Raw genomic sequence first — 21,200 nt, forward strand, 5'->3', positions numbered from 1 at the left:
GCGGAATGCTTCCGGGCATCGCATATCTGGTAACCGTGAGCTCCAGGGTTACTTGTTGTAAGCAAGAATTGTTTCCGCTGACACATACAGTCAGGGAGGCGCCGTTATGGCCTTCACTGAATGTTTCTTTAATATGGTTTGATACTGTAAGCAGAATGAAAGCCATGCTTTTACAGAAGTCTGTGCCCTTAACGTCTGCTCGAGAAACTTTTGATCTCCAGATCGCAAGGTCTTCGGCAGAGATACAGGCACTTATCCATACAAACTGCCATTTGCATTTCGTAGAAATGGTAAATAGTATCTTTAAAATGTCTGATACAACTGGCATTGTCCACCGATTTAAGACCATAGGTTATGGACTTCTAGGCACCTTTCAGACGGTACTTTGAGTTATACCAAACTTCATACACTCCGTATTCGGAAGCATCTTTGGAGGACTTCCGCTAATCCTGTTTCTAATAGCAGGTATCCTGATTATCTTCTATCTGCTACGCAATGGACATTCCAGTCACCAAGGAGATGGAAAAAGCACTCCCGTAGCGTAAATACCCTAATCACATGATACAACATCTAGGCATGCCACGTCTAAGGGAACTAAGTGCATCTTGGTTCTTGTAATTTCGACCAGTCTGGCTGGACTGCATCTTACCTGTCCTCCGATGTCTGTTTTGCAGAGAAGAATGCGTGTTAGACCTTTATTTGACACTCCTATGATAGTGCGCAACCGGACGTGAATGCTCTACTGGACCAGAGAATGGCTCATGTTCTGCAGAGTCCCCAGTGTATTCCTATGTTGATGGCGGCATTCCTTGAGCCACCACAGGTAGTAACTGCACCTGTTGGTATGGACACCGGCGCCTCCACTGACACCCAGGCTTTGGGCGGCACACACACTGTCCCTGCACCGACTTCGTACAGTGTGGAACATCATCTGTGCTCAATTGACGTACTCTGTGAGGTGCTACAGGGGCCGTCTACTGCGGAAGTAAGCAACAAAAATGCTGCGTCTTCCAGTCTGGACACATAAACAATTGACTCATTTTGGCTCGTCGTGTGCTGGAAGAAATTCGCCCTTTTTAAACAAACTCAAAATTTGGAACTCGAAAACGAAATTGACATTCCTTTCATAAATTGGGCATAAATGGCATAATGCTTATAGTGGTTCGGACTATAACTATGGACACTTTTAGAAGCTATACTTTGCAAAATTTTCTTTTTAAAAAAATTGAGTTTTTTAGACTTTTTTTTAAGTTTTAAACATTTTGGCAAAACACATGTTTTATGAACTTTGAGCATACCTAGATCTAGTTAGGCTAGTAGTATGGTAATAAGTTACATATGTCGTCCAGTCGGAAGAGGAGTGGTCGTTATATTCCATATAGGTACCCTATATAGGCTCAGGTAACATTACAACCTTTCACCTAGATTCTTCGCTACATTACATACATAACGGTTCTCAGGGACTGACCTTTTACCTAGATACGACACTGCATTCAGAACGTGGGTTTTCCCTCGTTCGAATCTCATACATTATGCATGAGGTTTCTTGGAAGCACAGTAGGACTACCATCTCCTGTGTAATATTTCTGTATAAAGTTCAGGCCCGAAGTCATCCTCTGGCCCGACACAGTAGCACAACAAGGTGGGATCCCTGGGGAGACCTGTGGGTATATATACATCATGTCTTGCTTCAAAAAGACAGAGGAGACCATGACTTCCCCTGGCTGACACACTGACCAGAGATACTGAAGTTGATGCATGCAGACACTCCAGCTCACAGTGGTCTAACATCCCTTGCAAGGTGTCCAACTCGAGACCAGGACGGGGTCCCATATTCCCTCATTCTCAGGTAATGGGGTTGACTAGATCCTAGAGGGATTCTTGGCATAACACCTACACAGATGCTAGGTACGTTTAGGTATATCTAGTCAGGGAGGCATCGTAGTAGTATGTACTTTTTACATGTAGTCAATGTACTTGTATATATTCCTGATTATTGCAAAATGGTATAACTGTACCATCCCTTTACTTTCGTAGTACTTCTAATCATATATCTTTGCTACTGTCTAATGGTTGTTACAGCTCAACTATTCTACACTAGAATAAAAACTGTTCAATAAATCCTTATTGACAAACGCCCAGTATATTTATTCTGTCGATCTCGGAGACCAACTAAGTGAGCACGAGTGACTGAGCGAAAAGTAGTACATTGTTTCCACGATTCTGAGGGATCAGGGTTGTCATGTTCTGAGGTTGCCAGAAACTATTCTCTCCCCAATAAGAGGAGATTCTAGTGGCACTGTGTGCTAGCTGAGACAGACAGGCTAACATATTCAGTGGGGGTGCTCAGAACCAGTCTGCCACCAATCCCACAGTTTATGTTCTCCAAACGCTCAGATCCTGTATGTGTAATGTAGGAACTACACAACAGTTGGTCCGTGAGGAACAGCTATAAAGAGTGGTTTAGCAGGGGACTTGCAATTGCAGAGTGCAACCCCTTCAGTACACTCCTGCCAAAAGGAAGTGAACCAGGTGTGAACAATGCGTTAGATGTCAAAAATGGGTACATGTTCTTTGAGGAAGGAGCGTGAAATGGTTTCAAAAGCAGCCAATAGATCTAACATATCAAGGCTGCTATTCCTCTGTCATCTTGAATATTCTGAATGCCATTTTAAACTTTAGCCACCACCGTTTCTGTACTAAGGATGAGATGCACTAACACAATTTCTTGTTGCCAACCCTGTGATTTGGTAAATTCTAGGGTTTGTGACAAGGAAATCTGTTTTTGGAATGTACTAAACTCTTTTATCGAGTCAGTAACATGATACTGAATTGCTTAATAGGTTTAGAAAATCATAAGGGATCGCTATTTGAAAGGGGCATGTTTGGGGCGTCCCTTCTAAATAGGAAATCCTTGTGGCACATATTTATGTTTTCTGACTGAAATGCGATTGCAAAACATCAGTATTTTACCAACACATTAAAGGAGGTGGTAACCTTTACACAAATAGGAAGGGGTCACCTTTGTTTATGGTCCCAAAAACATTTTTAGAAGTAGGCAGTGGTCCATTGGAGCACTGCCTACTCTTTAAAAATAGGTTTACAAACTGTTCTCATGTTATCCCAGTTTCCTTAAAAAAAGTTTTGTATTTAAAAAAATACAAAATTGCTTTGTTAAAGCAATCATAGACATTGTGATCTGCTGATCTCAGCTGGCCACTGTTCTGAGCCCCAATGTGCCCCAATGTACCCCAATATAGACCTAGGTAGCTCCACAACCTTTTCCCTACATTTGTCCTAGCTTGCTCTACATATTGGTTCTGGCACTTACCTTTTACCTAGTTATGTGCTAAATAAACGTCGATCAGTTTTCTACGAAGCTAGCCTAATTTATTATGCATGAGGATTCCTAGTATCATATCTTAATCCCCTGCACAAGACGTACACTGCAGGATTACCATCTTCTGTATAATATCTCTGTACAAAAGTCACCGCTAACGTCATCCTTGGAAGACAGGTACACTATACACAATGGCAATCCATTACATATCTAGGTAGAACCTCTGAGGGTATTTTGTGGGTATAAAAGAACCACATCTTCGCTGGGGAACCAGAGGAGAAGCTTTCACTCTGACACTAAACACTGAGGTCCCGGCCTGCAGAAGCTCCAGCACGCAGTGGTCTGACATTCCTTACGGGGTATCTAACTGGAGACCAAGACGGGGTCCTTCGTTCTCTCCCATCAGGTAATGTGGTTGGCTCTTTTCTAGGAGATTCTTGGCTTTACACCCACATACATGCTGGGTACACATAGGTACACTTAGATAGGGTTTGCTTCATAAGAGTACACTTGATTACTGCCTGCATATATTTACTGTTTTACCACCATGTTAGAATTCTACCTTTTATTTACTCTGTCAGTGCTTGTAATCTTATATATCTGTTTCTGTCTAATGATTGTCGCAGCAAACATGTTTTATACTAGAATGTTCAATAAATGCTTACTGAAAACGTCCCCATTGTTTATTCTGTGTATCTCTCTGAGACCAAGTGAGCACTATTTACTGAGCGAAAGGTGCTGAACTGTTTCCACGATCCCTAAAGGATCAAGGGTTGTCATGTTTGATAGTTGCCAGAAACTATTCGCTTCTTGGTAAGGCTAGGGGGCTTATGGTTTCACTGTGAGCTAGTTGGTCTAAAGGCTAACATACCCTTTCGGGGTGTCTGGAATCAGTCTGGATGCCAATCCCTTAGCTTATGTTATCTAAACGTGCAAATCCTATGTAATATTAGGAAATACATGACACGGCACCGCCAATGTTGGTTTGGTTCTTATTTAACTGTCAAATCTAAGTAGTTCAGTTGTGCTTTCTCAGAGACCCCTGTTCACAGTTACCCGGAGACATCTGGGGTTGGAAGGGAAAAATCCACCGCAGTTGAGTAGGTATATCCTATGTATTGGCTGTAGGTAAGTTCAAGCTTGAAGGTTTATAGTTGCCTACTTTGTGTATAAACCTTATTTGTTTTTTCTCATAAAAAGTTCCTCTCATAATGTCTCTGACTGGAGACGCTGGTGTGAGTGGTACTAGTGCAGGGAAAGATGAGCAGGAAGGTGCTCTTAATATTTCAGAAATTGCAGACATGCACATACTATGGAATTATTAGATTCTGAGGTCACATTATTAGGTGGGACCATAACCTTTGTGATAGAGGCCCACAAGGCATTCTAAACAGAGGTATTCTATTATTGGGTTAAATTTCCCCCTACAGATGCACACACACATACGTTTCATTCATATACTCCAGATGAACTACCAGAAGAATACATCTCATACGAGGACATAGAAGTCCCGTTAACCATGTGCGGCTTGGGCAGGTAAGAGCGGTAAGGCCAAGTTGCGGGGGATTTGACAGATGACCACAAAGGAAAATTAAATAAATAATTAATTATCCCATGTCGTCGTCTGTCGAAATCCCCCACCCGGCCCCACCGCCCCACTGCTCTTACCTGCAGAGGCCGTTGCTGCTGTTAACTTACCAAAATCATATAAATTGGTTTAAAGGTGCTCTCCCCCATACCACAGATAAAGTGAGACTCGGTCTGCTCAGCAGAGACGGAGTGACTTTGCAGGTCCTAGCTGCTTACACACCGCATCTAGAGATACATTGCCAGCAGCAGAATTACATCCACTTCACAAAAAAATAGTGAAACTATACAGAAATCTAACACAGTTCATAATGCGAACACTTACAATTCAACCTTCAAGGGTCACTCAAGCTGCTCAACCACATGGGACTGCAGCAAAAATCACCCACAAAGTCTGAATGCGATTATGGAAAAAATGCACACTAGATGTGAGCAAATGCCTTTCTGGATAGCACAGAAAATAGCCCAGGTTTAGGCAGTATTTCCACATACGGTTCCTCAGGAAAAACACAGAATACTGACAATTTGCTTGCTACTCAGAATAGCTCCCCCGATAGAGGATTGTACCACTTGGGGTACCGTTTTCACTGGCGTTTATACCAGAAATCATGGAGAGCAAAAGAATGATGTATTTAAACCAGATCTCTTGACTGGGGGTGAATGTTTTGATTTGTTCTACATTCCGTCCATCAATTGTGTGTCTTTTGCTTTCTCGCCCTAAGTGCGCCAGGTATGCTCAGATGTGAGTCCTGGGCTCACTGTGCCACTGGAAACAAGCTATCTTGGCTGAGGAGAGGTGAAACCCCGAAACCGGTCCTAGGATGCTTGTTTCCAGTCCAGGGAGGAGCTGGCTTGGCAGTTCGGGCTGGACTGTTCCCATGAGGCACAGGGTCAAGACTGATTTGCATATGGCCAGGTCTAAACTGGGATGGCATGGTGAGCAAAAGAATGATGGATTTAACCCAGATCTCTTGCCTGGGGGTGAATGTTTTGATTTGTTCTGCATTCCATCCATCAATTGTGTGTCTTTTGCTTTCTCGCCCTAAGTGCGCCAGGTATGCTCAGATGTGAGTCCTGGGCTCACTGTGCCACTGGAATCAAGCTATCCTCGCTGACAGGGGTGAAACCCCGAAACCGGTCCTAGGATGCTTGTTTCCGGTCCAGGGAGGACCTGGCTTGGCAGTTCGGGCTGGACTGTTCCCATGACGCACAGGGTCAAGACTGATTTGCATATGGCCAGGTCTAAACTGGGATGGCATGGTGAGCAAAAGAATGATGGATTTAACCCAGATCTCTTGCCTGGGGGTGAATGTTTTGATTTGTTCTGCATTCCATCCATCAATTGTGTGTCTTTTGCTTTCTCGCCCTAAGTGCGCCAGGTATGCTCAGAAGTGAGTCCTAGGCTCACTGTGCCACTGGAATCAAGCTATCCTCGCTGAAGAGGGGTGAAACCCCGAAACCGGTCCTAAGATGCTTGTTTCCGGTCCAGGGAGGACCTGGCTTGGCAGTTCGGGCTGGACTGTTCCCATGAGGCACAGGGTCAAGACTGATTTGCATATGGCCAGGTCTAAACTCCGGTGGCATGGTGAGCAAAAGAATGATGGATTTAACCCAGATCTGTTGACTGGGGGTGAATGTTTTGATTTGTTCTGCATTTCCTCCATCAATTGTGTGTCTTTTGCTTTCTCGCCCTAAATGCGCCAGGTTTGCTCAGACGTGAGTCCTGGGCTCACTGTGCCACTGGAATCAAGCTATCCTCGCTGAAGAGGGGTGAAACCCCGAAACCGGTACTAGGATGCTTGTTTCCGGTCCAGGGAGGACCTGGCTTGGCAGTTCGGGCTGGACTGTTCCCATGAGGCACAGGGTCAAGACTGATTTGCATATGGCCAAGTTTAAACTGGGATGGCATGGTGAGCAAAAGATTGATGGATTTAACCCAGATCTCTTGACTGGGGGTGAATGTTTTGATTTGTTCTGCATTCCATCCATCAATTGTGTGTCTTTTGCTTTCTCGCCCTAAGTGCGCCAGGTATGCTCAGACGTGAGTCCTAGGCTCACTGTGCCACTGGAATCAAGCTATCCTCGCTGAAGAGGGGTGAAACCCCGAAACCGGTCCTAAGATGCTTGTTTCCGGTCCAGGGAGGACCTGGCTTGGCAGTTCGGGCTGGACTGTTCCCATGAGGCACAGGGTCAAGACTGATTTGCATATAGCCATGTCTAAACTCCGGTGGCATGGTGAGCAAAAGAATGATGGATTTAACCCAGATCTGTTGACTGGGGGTGAATGTTTTGATTTGTTCTGCATTTCCTCCATCAATTGTGTGTCTTTTGCTTTCTCGCCCTAAATGCGCCAGGTTTGCTCAGACGTGAGTCCTGGGCTCACTGTGCCACTGGAATCAAGCTATCCTGGCTGAAGAGGGGTGAAACCCCGAAACCGGTCCTAGGATGCTTGTTTCCGGTCCAGGGAAGACCTGGCTTGGCAGTTCGGGCTGGACTGTTCCCATGAGGCACAGGGTCAAGACTGATTTGCATATGGCCAGGTCTAAACTGGGGTGGCATGGTGAGCAAAAGAATGATGGATTTAACCCAGATCTCTTGACTGGGTGTGAATGTTTTGATTTGTTCTGCATTCCGTCCATCAATTGTGTGTCCTATACCAGAAATCATGGCACCCCCTCAATAGAGGTTATACCAGAAGTATTGAAACAAATACATAATGAGTACAGGGCAGAACCTGCCCTGAACTTAGGGATGAAATTGATAGGTAATTTTGCCCAGGTATCAAGAATTATGTTAGCCAACTTAAAAGGGGAGGCAGAAGCGGTCGCAATAGACCAAGACCGGAGTGAATGCAATCCTGCACAACATGAGTGAGAACTACCTAAGTTTATCGAAGATACCTATGCAAGATAACTTGTCAGCCAGCCCTGTGAAACCTCAGTTGACGAGTAATCTAGAAAAGTATAACTCAAAGCCAACACCTGATTCTTCTAACAAGAAATAGGACAACAAAGAATCAAAAAATAATAAACCAAATGCATCACAATCACAGGGTGGGTTTCCTCAACAAGAGCCCTCGGACAGAAAATATAATCTTAGAAACCGCGATAATATTTAAAAACTCGACAGGTGTCAGAATACTGATACATGTTCCTCTAGTTCGTTTCACCGTTCATCAAAAAACTCTGAGAAGGAAGGATGGTCAGAACGCAGATCAGAAGAGCGAGCAAAGCCAAGAGACACACATCGCACTTCAGACTAAATTATACACAACATAGTGAGGATACATTAGATGACATTCTACATGATGGTTCGTACAATTCATCTGACCCAAATTGGAAGGAATGGTTGGTCTGGCCTATTGACACAAATAAATGTCAGTCAAGATTCAGGAGTACCATCGAAGGGTTTAGTATCCATAGGCCTGACATGTGCTATGTACAAACAGAACACTCAGCATTGTGACATGTTACAGTGTTGGGAAGCTATGCCTAGAATGGCTAAGAACCTCAACACTGTCCCAGGTGAAACAACACTTGTTCTTACTGTCAGGTGACATGGATGTTAGGGAGTTTTTGTTAGGTACCCAGAAGCTACATCAGAAATGCTTCTTATATGCTATTTACAATGAAGTTTGGAAAATCTCTCAACAGGAAGCTGCTGAGTTACTACATGAAATTGATGGGGTTAACCTAGAAAAGGCTTTGGCAGTGGTCGACGATGGTATGACCACATTATCATCCAGGAATTATTTACTGGGCAACGTTGTGACTTCTGCAATAGATGTAATGAAACAGGATTTGTCTATATTACAACATGGACAGTCGCAATTGCGATCCATTCTATTATTGAGAGGGACCGTACACTCATTGCTTTCTGATCACGTGCCCTGCTGGTATATCAACAGTATGACTGTTTACTGCATATAATCTAACAGAAAGACAGACAACAATGGCACGAAGAGATGTGACGTATACAATGCTGCACATTGAAGAATTGGACCAATTACCTTTTACTGTGGCTGAGTCACCATCCTCAGAATGTTTAATCAATGGTCATATTACACTGCCGGTCACAACATTCAGTATCACCAGGTAGGCAGGTATGAAGTGTTGGAACAGGGATACATACATGAGTCTTGGGATTTGCCGTACAGATTTAGATGCAGGAATGGGGACACTGACGTTTTTCTCAGCAGTTCAGACTGTGAGAGTTCTTTAAGTGGATCTCTGATTTGTCAGGATATTTTGCTTTGCAGAGCTTGTAATGCTTTAGTTGTAAACCTATCATGTCACTTGAAAGGATCACCAGCTGTCGTGATAGATCCGGTGTTCAACTGCTCTCGAATGGGAGCTATTTGATGTTGAATGATCAAGGTTGTAGTGGCATGGTACCAGCCATCGCATATCTGGTCACAGTAAGTTTCAGGGCTATTTGTTGTATGCAAGTATTGTTTCCGCCGACCCACACAGTTAGGGAGGTCACACTACGGCCTTCATTGGATGTTTCCGTTATGCAGTTTGATTCTCTGAGGAGACTGAAAGCCATGCATATTACAGAAGGATGTGGCCTTAACCTCAGCCCAAGAGACTTTTGATCTCCAGGTTGCAAGGTCTTCGGGTGCGATACAGGCGCTAGTGTGAACAAATTTCCTGCTCCATTTCGGAGAAATGGTATGTCGTATCTTTAACATGTCTGATACAAGTGGGATTGTGCAGCTATTTAAGGGCATAGCTTCTGGATTATTTAACACCTCTCAGACAATCTTTGGAGTTGTTCCAGCATTTATAAACTCCATATTGGGAAGCGTTTTTGGAGGGCTTCCGCTGGTTCTACTACTTGTAGTGGGTATCCTGGTTTAATTATCCTGCTATGCAACAGACGGCCCAGTTTTCCGCCAGGGATGGAAAAAAGCACTCCTTGTGCGATGTTTCCGCAAACGCATGGTACTCCATCTGGGTGCACCTCGGCTTCGGGAGCTAAGCGAGCATTGATTCCTATTGTTCAGCTCAGTCTGGGTTGAATGAATCTTTCCTGTGCTCCGCTGCCTATTCTGCGGATACAAATGCGTGTTGACACTTCCATTGGTTGCGCCACCGGACGTTGATGTATTACTGGACCCCTTAAAGGCCCACGTAGTACAGTGTCCCCAGCGTATTCCCATGTTGATGACGGCATTCTTAGGGCCTCCACTGGATGCTCCAGCTCTTGTCGGACTGGACATTGGGTCTACTACAAACACACAGGCACCGAGTGTTTCCTCAGCGGCTGCTTTGGGAATTGAAGATGGTTCATTGACCTGATACAAGAGGTGTTACAGAGAAAGTCGTCTGCAAACGCAAGCGACATTGATGTTGCGTCTCCCACACAGGACACAAACACTTCGCTCTCCATGTGCTGGGAATGATTCGGCCTATTTTCAAAGCAAGCCAAATTGGAATTCAAAAACATAATTTTGTTTTATTTTTCTCTCCTGCTCTCACTGGACACCGTTAGACCTGGCATCATTGGCGTGGGTTTCCATTGTATTTTTGCCTTAGCTGCCTGTGTTTTTGCTGTGTGTTTGGATTTCATTTTGCTGATCTAGATGCTTCGGGCAATTTGCCACTGCTGTTCAATGCCAAAGTGCAAGTGCTCTCTTAGTAAATTGCTGTTATGGATTGGTGTTACCATAATTGGCTTATTTGATTTACTAGTCAGTCTAGAGTACAGTGCACTGTGTGTGCCCAGGGCCTGTAAATCAAATGTTGCTAGTGGGCATCCGGCACTGGTTGTGCCACTCACATAAGCAGCCTGTAAATGTAACACAGGCCTGCCACTGCAGTGCCTGTGTGTAGTCTAGTACTGCCATGTCGACTTGGCAAGTGCACCCACTTACCAGGCCCTAACCTTCCCTTTTCTTACATGTTAGTCACTCCTAAGATAGGCCCACGGTACCCCTGTGGACAGGGTGCAGTGTATGTGAAAGGTAGGACATGCCCTGGTGTGTGTGGCATGTCCTGATTGTGAAATACTGCCAATTCCATTTTTTCACTATTGCAAGGCTATCTGTTCACATAGGATAGAATGGGGAATTTGCTTATAACATCTTACAAGCATAACTACCCCTGGGAAAAACATAGGAAAATAAAGTTTGGTATGCCTGAACTCAGAATGTTAACCCATTCTGTGCTCATGACGAGCTGGACTCGTCATGGCACACAGTGAGCGTGTGCTCATGACGAGTCCAGCTCGTCATGAGACCCACCCACGGGAGAAGCGCTGGCGCTCCCCCTGTGGGAGGCCGATCCCGGTATTTTTACCGGGGAACCCCACCCCCCTGTATCGCACGCTGACGTCATTGGAGGTTTCCCTTTGTTCCCCGACGCGCAGGAAGCCATTTGCTTCCAGCGCGTTGGGGAACAAACAGGCCAGTTTTGGGGCTGGGGAAGGGGGGATTTATCCAAAAGAGGCATCGGGGATAAGGAAAGAGTTTTCCTTTCCCCCGATGCCTCTTTGGTGCATTTCAATCTGCGAGTGATTTTAGTTGTTTGGGTAGTGGCCCCTTAGGCAAGTGCCGCTCCCCTCATAGGGATATTAATTTGGGATTTGTCTGCCCCCCTGGGGGGGCAGATTTTCATTAATGTTAAATAGAAACGGGCCACTGGACCACCAGGTTTTATTTAGTGGGGAGTGGCCCCTTGGGCAATTTTGGATTTGTCTGCCCCCCTGGAGGGGGGGGCAGATATTTTATATATATATATATATATATAAATATATATATATATATATATATATATATATATATAAATATATATATATATATATATATATATATCCATCACCAAAGTTTGCCTGGAGAAAGGGGAGCCCACACAAGAAGGTAAGTAATTTGCTGCTTTATTGTGTGGAGATCGCAGTGGCAGAACAGCGAACCGCTTCACGCGGTAAAGTCCAGTCCTGACGCGTTTCGTGCTTCAACCGCACTTTGTCAAAGGAAAAGGGACTGAAGATGCAACCGGCAACTCACTGCAGAAAAACTCAGCACTACACAGACCATCAGGCCACACGTTTGTGGCCACGCCCACTGAGGCGAAGAAATCATTTAAAATGTGCCATTCATGCCGGAGGTATCCTGCGCTAGTCCCTTTTCCTTTGACAAAGTGCGGTTGAAGCACGAAACGCGTCAGGACTGGACTTTACCGCGTGAAGCGGTTCGCTGTTCTGCCACTGCGATCTCCACACAATAAAGCAGAAAAATACTTACCTTCTTGTGTGGGCTCCCCTTTCTCCAGGCAAACTTTGGTGATGGATGTATTGCGGCTTTTGCCTGAGCCGCGAGGTGAGCCCAGCTGCAGGAGCAGCCCATGCTGCAGCGCCAACCGACGAGGCAGCTAAGGGGCAAGAGGGGCTTGTGGTGACATTAACGGAGGTGTTTGAACAAGCGGAACCGGCTCCACAACCCACTTGGGCAATACTTTGATTTTACCGAAGATGCAACCGACAACTCACTGCAGAAAAACTCAGCACTACACAGACCATCAGGCCACACGTTTGTGGCCACGCCCACTGAGGCGAAGAAATCATTTAAAGTGTGCCATTCATGCCGGAGGTATCCTGCGCTAGTCCCTTTTCCTTTGACAAAGTGCGGTTGAAGCACGAAACGCGTCAGGACTGGACTTTACCGCGTGAAGCGGTTCGCTGTTCTGCCACTGCGATCTCCACACAATAAAGCAGCAAAATACTTACCTTCTTGTGTGGGCTCCCCTTTCTCCAGGCAAACTTTGGTGATGGATATATATATATATATATATATATATATATATATATATATATATTACCTACTGGCGGTCGCCAGTAGGTAGTTATAGTTAGGACCCCTTTTCCATAGGAAATTCGCAACATTCTATTTTGAATAACTTTGGCGCCGGTCGACGAATCCTCGCGAATTTCTCAAAATAGGTGGGGCGCTACGCTCCGCTCCTACCCTGAAAGTCTCGGGGGGATTCGTCAAGCGGGGGCTGAGATAAAAGGGGGGTCCCAAAACTCGTTTTTCCCATGCATTTTTCCATAGGACCTTTAGACAGGGCTACAGCCCGAACGGCTGAACAGAATTACTAGAAATTTGGCAGAGAGGTAGTCCCTAGGACAAGGAAGTGCCTTTTGTAGGTTTGGTGTAAATCTGTTCAGTAGATTCTGAGAAAATAGCCTTTAAATCAATATATATATCTGAGCCAGCTCAGTACGCTTACCGTAAGCTTACCGTACGCGTACGGTGGCGTGCGCGAGCGCGATTCTGATTGGCTGTTAGATCTTAGTAAACATTCGAATCGGCCGAAACCAGGAAGCGGCGGCCGCCATTTTGTGTGTTTCACTCAGAAAAAAAAGAGTGAAAACAAGAAAAGGGGGCAAGGAGGAGAGTTACAGACCCCCTTACATTTGTGAGGGGGTCAAAGAAGGACTGTAAAGTACAAAGAAAACATTTATTGATTTTTAAAAAAATCACGGGGTACGCATACGGTAAGCTTACGGTAAGCGTACGGAAGAAAAAAAAAATTAAAAAAGAAATGAAATGCAGATTTAAGAGTTTAGATATTAGGGGGCTCTAAAAAGAGCCGTTGTGTTTATGAAGTGATTTTTTAAGTGGTACCTACAAGTAAGTACCGATGCAGAGTCTAAGGTTCAAGAGGAAGACTCTGTTCCCTTCATCATTGAAGTGCACACCATCTCCTCTATAAATGTCTTGCATGTCATAACGCAAGTTGTTGTGGTAAATGGCACCCATACCATAGTCACGGAGGAAAGCAGAAACAGATTTGTTGACGTGCTTTCTTGCTTTGTCAATTTGCGGACAGAAATGATTGGACCAGTTCCATTTTTGCCTTTGGCATATGTTGGAAAACACAAAGGCAGTTTTAGGGAAAAGTGAAAACAGTTGTGCAAAGGTGTCCTTCATAAGCATTTCCAGACCTACCCCAGTCAAAGTGCCTAGGTCATTGCCACCACAGTGCACTATTATGAGGTCAGGGTGTTGGATTTGCATGAAGGATTTCACCAATGGCATCAATTGGTGCCACTTTAACCCTCTCTGACCAATCCATTTAATGTCTACATTTGGCAAAGCAAGGTCTCTCACCATACCTGTTTTCTCTGCAAACTTTTCACTCCAGAAGACATAGCTGTGCCCTACAATCCACACTGTGAACATCTTCAAAGGAGAACTGGATGCACTCAGGAGGTGTCTTTCAGTAGAATGGCAATATGAAAAGAAAGACAGTTTGGAAATGGAGGCATACATATTTTTTTCAAAACAAAAAGAACTGATTGGCTGTTTCATACCATTCTAGAATAAAAACTAGGCTGTATGTGTAAATTAATAGAAGCATGTTTTGTATTGGTACAAAAAAATGTGTTACCAAAGAACAGTACTATGGATTTGCTGTTAGGTTTGAAAAGTCAAGCACTCTTGCTCTGTGGAATTGAAACATTGTGTGGCGAACTTCTGACCTAACTCCACACAGCAGTGTTCCATGAGCTGTTGCTATGGTAGCAGGCAGAAGTCAAGTTGGGGGAAGGGTACTAGGCAGAAGTCAAGTTGGGGGCAGGGTACTTTTGGAAAAGGGTTGGTTTTCAACCAATAGAAATGTGTGATTACATTTGAAAAAAAGGGGGAAGCACTGAGATTTGAAACTTACATGTATATGTGTGGAAAAATAGAGGGAAAGTTTGCCATTATCTGGTTCTGCTGAGAGGAGAGAGGTGTAGAGAACAGAGATCCTGGCTCTGATAATCTGCTGTTTGAGTGCCACATTTCTTTCACAACTAACTAATTTTAAAGGTGAGTTTAGAGTTTGAGAGGGGATGTATATGGTAAATTAAGAAATGAATAATAGAATTGGAATTCCTTTTGTAGAAGTTGTGTTTATTATTTTCTGTTTTGGGAGAAATTTAAATGTGAGGAACATGTAAAATAATATGGACTATTTTTTCATGATAAATTAAGGTGTACTGGTAAAAATAAGGAATACTTTAAGGGTTTGAGGTTGCAGTCAGTAATGCAAATACATTCAGCATCACTAAGGCTGGTTGCCCTTGCTGGAGTGTAGGCAGTCACCGAGGATACACATGGTGGTGGTCTGAAAAAGCAGTTTGGACATGGGCTTTTTAAAAAAATCTAAAAAGTGGATTCATAATGTGTCAGTCTGTAAAAGTGATTTTCACTTGCCAAAAAAAAAGAGCAGTAAGTGTGCATTTAAATTGGCAAAGAAATTTCGTTTTGTGACTAATGTGAAAACATGACTCTGTGTGCAAATAGGAATTACAGGCAGAGATTTATTGCGTTTTGCTCTGGTGATTTCACAGTTGCATTAGTAGGAAAAAGGGGGAGCGATTTTTTGGGGGAAGAAGCAGACTCTTAGCACACACCCAGCTCCTTTCCATGTATAATCATGCACAGTATTTAGAAGCGAGTGGGGTTTTCAGGTTTCAGTCTGTAATGCAAATACATTCAGCATCACTAAGGCTGGTTGCCCTTGCTGGAGTGTAGGCAGTCACCGAGGATACACATGGTGGTGGTCTGAAAAAGCAGTCTGGACATGTGCAATTAAAAAAATCTAAAAAGTGGATTCATAATGTGTCAGTCTGTAAAAGTGATTTTCACTTGCCAAAAAAAAGAGCAGTAAGTGTGCATTTAAATTGGCAAAGAAATTTCGTTTTGGGACTAATGTGAAAACATGACTCTGTGTGCAAATAGGAATTACAGGCAGAGATTTATTGCGTTTTGCTCTGGTGATTTCACAGTTGCATTAGTAGGAAAAAGGGGGAGCGATTTTTTGGGGGAAGAAGCAGACTCTTAGCACACACCCAGCTCCTTTCCATGTATAATCATGCACAGTATTTAGAAGCGAGTGGGGTTTTGAGGTTTCAGTCTGTAATGCAAATACATTCAGCATCACTAAGGCTGGTTGCCCTTGCTGGAGTGTAGGCAGTCACCGAGGATACACATGGTGGTGGTCTGAAAAAGCAGTCTGGACATGTGCAATTTAAAAAATCTAAAAAGTGGATTCATAATGTGTCAGTCTGTAAAAGTGATTTTCACTTACCAAAAAAAAAGAGCAGTAAGTGTGCATTTAAATTGGCAAAGAAATTTCGTTTTGGGACTAATGTGAAAACATGACTGTGTGCAAATAGGAATTACAGGCAGAGATTTATTGCGTTTTGCTCTGGTGATTTCACAGTTGCATTAGTAGGAAAAAGGGGGAGCGATTTTTTTGGTGCAGAAGCAGACTCTTAGCACACACCCAGCTCCTTTCAATGTATAATCATGCACAGTATTTACAAGCGAGTGGGGTTTTGAGGTTTCAGTCTGTAATGCAAATACATTCAGCATCACTAAGGCTGGTTGCCCTTGCTGGAGTGTAGGCAGTCACCGAGGATACACATGGTGGTGGTCTGAAAATGCAGTCTGGACATGGGCTTTTAAAAAAATCTGAAAAGTGGTTTCATAATGTGTCAGTCTGTAAAAGTGATTTTCACTTGCCAAAAAAAAAGAGCAGTAAGTGTGCATTCAAATTGGCAAAGAAATTTCGTTTTGGGACTAATGTGAAAACATGACTCTGTGTGCAAATAGGAATTACAGGCAGAGATTTATTGCGTTTTGCTCTGGTGATTTCACAGTTGCATTAGTAGGAAAAAGGGGGAGCGATTTTTTGGGGGAAGAAGCAGACTCTTAGCACACACCCAGCTGCTTGCCATGTGGAATCATGCACAGTATTTAGAAGCGAGTGGGGTTTTGAGGTTTCAGTCTGTAATGCAAATACATTCAGCATCACTAAGGCTGGTTGCCCTTGCTGGAGTGTAGGCAGTCACCGAGGATACACATGGTGGTGGTCTGAAAAAGCAGTCTGGACATGGGCTTTTTAAAAAAACTGAAAAGTGGTTTCATAATGTGTCAGTCTGTAAAAGTGATTTTAACTTGCCAAAAAAAAAGAGCAGTAAGTGTGCATTCAAATTGGCAAAGAAATTACGTTTTGTGACTATTGTGAAAAGAAATGTAGTAATATATTTAAATAAAATAAAGGAATTTTTTTTTAGTTTTTTTCAGGTATTGCTGAAGAGCAGTGGACAAAATTTAAGATGCCTACAAAATCCAGAGTTCAAAAAACGCACAAAAAAAACCTATATTTGAAGACAACTAGAGGACCAAAGTTAGTAGAAGATGCTCATGTTGGGAAAAAGAAAAAATCTTCTGGTAAGCAGAAAAAACAATATATAAAAAACATATTCAAAAGAATGAAAAATGTACAAAATGTCTGTACTCGAAAGGATGTTTTGAACAAAAAAGGAGAGGAAAAAATTGACAATTTAGTTAATGCAAATATACCTTCAGCAACTGAAAAGATTTATATAAATAGAAAAACAGCGTTTAAAGAGATACGTAGAAAAATGTTTCAGAGAAGAGTTATGTCCAATTTGATGAAGGATGTGAAGAAATATAAGAAAAAGACAAAGTTTTATAAAAGAAAAAAAGAAATAGAAGCCATTGCAGCAAAGGCATTAGAATTAAAAAGGAAACTATTCATTTTAATTTTGAATAGGATGCGTACATTAGACAAAATGGTTAATGTACTGAAATCACATAGCAAAAGGAAAAGAGTAGTGAACAGAACAAACTTTTGTAAAGTGTTTTTAGGAAAGTGGATGCATAGTTCAAGTAGTGAACCTTTTTTTAATGAAGAGAGCTATTTTCAAAGTAATAGTTTGCTGCATGCAGTTGACACCAGAGGTCGTTCTTACGAAGTAAAAAATGGTTGCATAATGGAGAAGGAGATAATGGTTCCAAGAGATGAGGTACAAGTGATGGCAGATGAGGCTATGGGGAGACGTCCTAAAGCCCCAGTGTACACTTGGAATTGTAGTAGTATTTGCACTGTGCGTCAGGAATCTATTGACAAATTTCGAGAGTTTCTAAGAGAATATAGTAAAAAAAGTATAAAACAGAAGATTAAGGTGCTTCAAAGTCTGGATCCATGCAGAGTGAGAGAGAATACTGGTTTGCAGGGTCATTCTCTGGCTTGTCTATCTAGAAAAGTGTGCAATAGTGTTTTCCATCATTTTAGGATGCTGGCTGTTCATCATACTGAAATGAGAAAGTTTGTGAGACGGTTGTATTTTGCCAAAAGTCCAGCAATAAAGTTAAATGAATTGAATAGGGCTCTGTTCCGAGGAACGGTATCAGATGTAGAGAAGGTTGTTGATGAAATTCAGTTTTGTTACTTTGGTCCTGAACAAAACAGTGCAGAGAAGGACACAGTAAATGAGGAAGAAGTGGAAGAGAATGTAAAACCCTCTGTAAGTAACACATTTAATGATCACATAACAAAATTTGCAATAGTCTCTAATGAAAGACCAAATTTTACTTGTATTTGTTGCCGCAGAACTCATTATAGAAAACAAACTAGGAATGTTGATCTCTACAGAAAGAGTGAAAATGAAGATAATTATAAGTGGAAGGATTTTGCCACATATATATTTCTAGAAAATTGTTTTGATTTGGGTGAAGATCAGCGTATTTGTAAATACTGTTACAACAAGTTAGAGGAAAATAGAATGCCGACCAGAGCTGTACATAATAATTTAGAATTGGATGCTATTCCTGCTGAACTTTCTGAATTAAATACATATGAGTCTATACTCATTCAATGTGTTCATCCGTTCCAGACCATAGTACGTATGGAGCCCAAAACTGGTAAATTACCTCCTTCTGATTTACTGAGAGGTTTAAAAGGAAGAGTGGTGTATTTGCCCTTGGATTTGAAAAAAAAGATGGAAACTATTGATGCGGATACTTTGGAAACTGAACCATTAGTTATTCTGGTTAATGGTGTACCTACAAAGAATAAGAAGATTTGGCAGGAGCTGGTAGATGTGCGGAAAGTACAAAGAGCAAATTTGTATTTGAAAAGGAATAACAAATGGTATGAATCAATTTATATAGAAGAAGAAGAAGAAGAAGATTTACAAGAAGACACAGAAACACCAACTGGACAAATTGAAAAAGTGGACAAGTCAAAGGAAGAAGAAATTTATGAACATTTTAGCATACATCCTCTTCATTCAAAAGAAGTTATGGGAGATAATATTGATCTCTTTCAGATGAAGAAAGCAAAAGGAACTCCCGTGAGTGTATGGGAGGAGAGCTTGGAAGCTCGATGTTTTCCCCATCTGTTTCCTAAAGGAAAAGGAGGACGATACGATGAACGTCCAGAACAGATTCCAGCTTCTGAGTATCGGACTACAAGACTATATGCTGAAGATCCCAGATTTCGACAAAGTATTCCTTATTTGTTCCATCTTTTATTTGAAAGCGACTTGTCTGCACTGTCTTATGCAGTAAATCACATTTTAAAAAGTGGAGTACATTTACAAAATGTGTCTGCTAAGGATTTTATGGAGAAAGTGCAGCACCAAGATGATCATTTGGAAACACAACTGATCAATCTGATGGCTTGTCAGCGTGGGACAAATGAATATTGGTACCGACGCCATGGTGAACTAAAATGCATGTTACGGAATTTAGGAACACCAACATGGTTCGTTACCCTAAGCTGTGCGGAGTACGCTTGGGATGATTTACTGGATTTTCTACGAGAGGCAAATTCAAACATTAAAAACATCGAATACAAGACAGCAGGAGAACTGTGCTCATTGGATCCGGTTAATGTTTGCAGATATTTCAATCATAGATTTGAGGCTATGATGTCCTTCATCTGCAATAAAAAAAATCCACCTCTTGGAGAAGTAGTAGATTTCTTTTGGAGAAAAGAGTACCAGGCAAGAGGTGCTCCTCATATTCATATGCTGTTGTGGATCAAGGATGCCCCAAAGTTTGGAACAGATACTGATGAAGCAGTGTTATCTTTCATTGAAGAATATGCAACATGTGCTATACCAAAAAGCACAGAAGAGAAAAAGTTAAAGGAGCAAGTTTTACGTTTCCAAAGTCATCGGTGTGGAAAATACTGTCGACGGAAATACAAGAGCAAAGATAAATACTACACTAAATGTCGATTTGGATTTCCTAGACCTGTTCTTTCAAATGGAAGAGTCAACAGTTTTATGTCAGCTGTGAGACATACTATCACAAGAAAATCACCTAAGAATACCTACAACCTAAAAAGAAAAGAAGAATCAAAAAATATAAATGACTACAACCCAGTCATTTTATCCATGTGGAACGCTAACATGGATATACAGTATGTAGCTGACAATTCCATTGCTGTTGCTCGATATGTAACGTCTTACATTAAGAAATCAGAAAAAACAGAATTGAAGGAAATGTGGGAAGAGATTTCTCACGAGAAGACTGTCAGTAAGAAGCTGTACAGTTTCAGTTTGAAGATGTTATCGCATCGAGAAATTGGATCCTACGAATGTTCAGATAGGTTATCTTCTGCAAGTCTCTACTCGAAGTCAAGAAGAAGAATTTGGGCAAGTTTAGGCCTTGCAGCAATGAGAAATCGGGTACTGAAATCTGTTGGAGAAATTGAATATTTGGCCGAGAATGACCCAGAAAGTACAGATATTTTGAAATCAAACATGTTGGACACATATTATCCCAAGAGAAGTCAACATCTGGAGAACATGTGTCTCTATGAAGTGCTGCAGAACTACATTTATTCACGGAAAGCCGCAGAAGACATCAACAATGGAAAATATAAAGTCGTTGGTGAGGAAGGATGTTTGGTGAAGCAAACAAAAGGAAGTTTGATAAATCACAGGAAGCTGAGTTGCGACACTACTGACAAGAAGGAATTTTACTACTTGGCTCTTTTACAGTTGTTTAAACCATGGCGTACAGAGGATGAACTACTGGGAGAATTTCAAAGCTATGAAGATTCTTTTAATGCTTGCAAAGACAGCATACAATGCAGTACATTCTCAAGTTATCTGCAAATGTTAAATGAAGAAATTGAACAGGAAACTACAATTGCAGCAGAAATAGCTAGAGACAGTTCTCAGGACAGCCAAAGTTCAGGAACACTCAGTCAAGATCCCCTAGGACAACCAATCGTTGAAAATGAAGCATCAATAGCCATGAATGAAGTGGAAACGGCTATGAATCAAGCTCAAGAAGAATTTATAGACTTAGAAAATTTGGAAAGACAACTGAATCAAGAGCAGCAACAAATTTATGAAGAGATCAGAAACAAAATTGATCACGGATTTCTACATGAAAAAAAAGAGTGCTCATGCACATCATTTCATCCAATCAGGATGTATGTAAGCGGACAAG

This window comes from Triturus cristatus, chromosome 4_1 (assembly GCF_964204655.1).
Source record: "Triturus cristatus chromosome 4_1, aTriCri1.1, whole genome shotgun sequence".
In the NCBI taxonomy this organism is placed as follows: domain Eukaryota; kingdom Metazoa; phylum Chordata; class Amphibia; order Caudata; family Salamandridae; genus Triturus; species Triturus cristatus.